The sequence below is a fragment of the Humulus lupulus genome, chromosome 7 (assembly GCF_963169125.1).
Source record: "Humulus lupulus chromosome 7, drHumLupu1.1, whole genome shotgun sequence".
Taxonomy (NCBI): Eukaryota; Viridiplantae; Streptophyta; class Magnoliopsida; order Rosales; family Cannabaceae; genus Humulus; species Humulus lupulus.
Window position 1 is genome coordinate 198,010,001 of NC_084799.1, and position 3,482 is coordinate 198,013,482.

The 3,482-nt window shown below is 42.6% G+C and overlaps 1 non-coding gene across 1 annotated transcript; it reads left to right on the forward strand.

Annotated features, from left to right (window-relative positions):
• Positions 1–1,645: 1,645 nt before the first annotated feature.
• LOC133792841 (small nucleolar RNA R71) lies at positions 1,646–1,750 on the forward strand. Its single transcript, XR_009874312.1, has one exon. It is a non-coding gene; the product is annotated as a small nucleolar RNA R71 (small nucleolar RNA).
• The last annotated feature ends 1,732 nt before the right edge of the window (positions 1,751–3,482 follow it).

The window sequence follows — 3,482 nt, forward strand, 5'->3', positions numbered from 1 at the left end:
CTGCCCTCTCTATCACATCCACACTATAACAACTGTCACTAGCCACTGGATACTTCATGGCCTTGAAGACATTAAAGACCACCTCATCTCCTTGAACTCTAAGCTTAAGCTCTCCCTTTTGAACATCAATAAGAGCTTGACCTGTGGCTAGAAATGGTCTGCTGAGAATAATACGTACATATGTATCCTCCTCCATGTCCAGAACGATAAAGTCAGCTGGAAATATAATCTTATCCACCTTCACAAGAACATCTTCAATAATACCCCGTGGATGTGTCACCGATCGGTCTGCTAGTTGTAGAGTGACAGTTGTTGGTTTTGCCTCCCCCAAGCCAAGTCTTCTAAACACGGATAAGGGCATCAGATTAATACTTGCCCCCAAATCACATAAAGCGTGTTTGCATTCAAATTTTCCAATGGTGCAAGGTATGGTAAAGCTCCCCGAATCTCACAACTTTTGGGGTAACTTCCTCTGTAATATCACGCTGCACTCTTCAGTGAGTGCTACCGTCTCATAGTCTTCCATTCTCCTTTTCTTTGACAGAATCTCCTTCATGAATTTCACATAGTTGGGCATCTGCTCCAAGGCCTCAGCAAAAGGAATATTTATATGCAGCTTTTTAAACACCTCTAAAAACTTAGAAAACTGTTTATCCAGTGTAGTCTTTCTAAGCCTCTGAGGATATGGAACTCGAATTGGCTGCTCATTAACAACTGGCAGACTCTTTTCTGAAAGTTGGTGGTCTTCAATAATCTTTTCTGGATCAGACTGTTCACCCATCTTTTTACTCTGAACCACTGCCTGTGGAGATCTAGGCTGCTCAGTTTGCTTCCCACTCCTCAGAGTAATTGCCTGAACTTGCTCCTTAGGGTTAACTTCAGTATTACTAGGTAAATTTCCCTGCGGTCTGTTATTAAGCATATTTGCCAACTGCCCTACTTGAGTTTCCAGGTTTCTGATAGAAGATCTATTATCTGTCATAAACTGAGTTTGAGTATTGGTGAGGGTCAATAATGCAGCTTGCAGTTCATTAGGCCTTTCAGGTGGAGCTTGATTCATTGATTGTTGAGGCCTAGGCTGTTGTGATGAAGAGGCTTGATGTATTGGTGGCTAAGGAATATTATTCTGAAATTGACCTTGAAACTGAGGTTGCTGGCCCTGATTATTCTTCCAAGAAAAATTAGGATGATTTCGCCACCCAGGATTGTAAGTATTGGAGAATGGATTATTGAATGGCCTCTGAAAGTTTCCCACCGCTTGAACCTGAGCTTGATCCATCAGAGTGTTATTATTCATACCGACAGGGCACTGATTAATAGAGTGAGAACCACCACAAATTTTACACCTAGCTGCCATTTGAACCGCATTAGCAGATACAGTGCTCTGTTGTAAATGTTTTGTCAAGGAGGCTACTTGTGCTGTTAGAGCAGTGATTGCATCCAGCTCATGCACCCCAGCTACCTTTTTGACCCTCGATGATCTTTCCTCAGACCACTGATGATTATTTGTGGCCATGTCCTCCTGCAGCTCATAAGCACCAATTGCACTCTTGCTCATAAAAGTACCACCCGCTGCAGCGTCAATAATGGTTCTAGTAGTAGGACATAAACCATTATAAAAATTTTGCACTAACATCCACTGTTCAATGCCATATGAGGACATCTTCTCAAAAGTTCTTTGAACCATTCCCAAGCTTCATACAATGATTCTCCATCATTCTGGAAAAAATTATTGATTTCTCCCCTCAATTAAGCAGCTTTGGAAGGAGGGAAGAATTTTGACAAAAACTTCTGAGCCAAATCTTGCCAGGTAATAATAGAGTTCGGTTGCAAAGAGTTCAGCCAACTTTTAGCTCTATCCCTCAGAGAAAATGGGAAAAGCCTAAGTATAATAGCGTCATCACTCACCCCATTGTATCTAAAAGTTCCACACAACTCCAGAAAATTAGACAAATGGGTGTGAGGATCTTCAGAAGGCAACCCATTAAATTGAACAGAGGATTGCACCATTTGTAAAATAGTTTGCTTGATCTCAAAGTTGTTAGCCTCTACATTCAGTGGGCGTATACTATTTTGTACTCCCGTTAAGGTGGGCAGTACATAGTCTCTCAAGCTCCTCTCAGCATTGTTCTGGGCCTGACCCCCTTGTGCAATCCCAGGAATTAACACATTCCTGCCATCCCCATCATTCTGTGCCATCTTCACAGACTTCTGCGCTTCCCTCTTGTTCTTTCAGTTTTGCTTGCAAGACTTTTCAATCTCAGGATTCAAAGGAACAAGATTGTTGTAACGCCCTACTACCTTAGAGCCGTTACTAAGTGAGTTTAAAACAAAAAACTATGCAACTAACTCGCTTTACGAAGTTTTCAAAACAAAAGTGTGACTAAACAAAAGTTAAGGCTATATTTCTTTGAAAATTCTTCGTTTCATTTAAAACTTCAAGTATCAAACATTTGGGATCCCAAAAATAAGGTTTACAAAATATTTACAACTCAAAAATAAGTTTACAGTTGATTGACTATCAAATTACAGGTTAATACAGCCATTTAGAAAATGCCCCCAACCAAACCAGTCGGGCAGGCCAAACATGTACGCGTCACTTCATGCTCTCCGTACTCATGGCTGGTTGACTCTTTCTTGGCCCTTACCTGCAACACAGAGCACCCGTGAACCGAAGCTCAGCAAGAAAACTCATACAGTACATAACATATGCGATTTAAATAGTTAACATATCAGATAATCCAAAAATAAACAAGTATTCCATTAGACTAAACAAACACGGCCATGCCGTCCCAGAAGCATTACCAGAGCCTGGGGTCTCGGTCCTCACCGTAAGGATATCTCATGTATCCATTGGGGTCCCACCCTGACTACAAGCACTCCACGTGCTAAGTGTTACTTCCAGCCCCGCTGCCGTTCTCGGCCTTTTACCGTTCTCTGCTCCATTGCCGTTCTCGGCTCCTTGCCGATTCATTCTACTATAATCACAAATAGTATAACTCAAATAACATTCAAACATATATCGATTCAATTAAGTCTACACCCTAACATGTAATGCAATATAGGGTCGTGCCCTGCAATAACACTATGGGCCCATGCCTTGTCCTACGGGTGCTACAGTTTTCTTACCTTTCGATTCGCTAGCTTTGATCACTTGAATCCTTGAGCACGATCCCACTCGAGCCCTAGCGCTTCACCTAAAAACAACCATAGGTCAAAGTCATCACCATACCTCAAGTCCAAAACCTAGCCTCGGGACCAATCTCGAGCCATCGGGAAGTCCTAGTTCCATAAAACATGGTGGTGGAATTGAACCCCGAACCCTTGGTCAAAAACCCTTGAAAATAACCCTATAACCCCTATCTGAAGACAGGGTAGCGCTAAAATGCTCATCAGAGGGCTCTACAGTGCTACAAGCAGAACCGAACTCCCCCAGACAGCCTGGCCTAGCGCTACAACGCCCAAGGGCTAGTGCTGTAGCG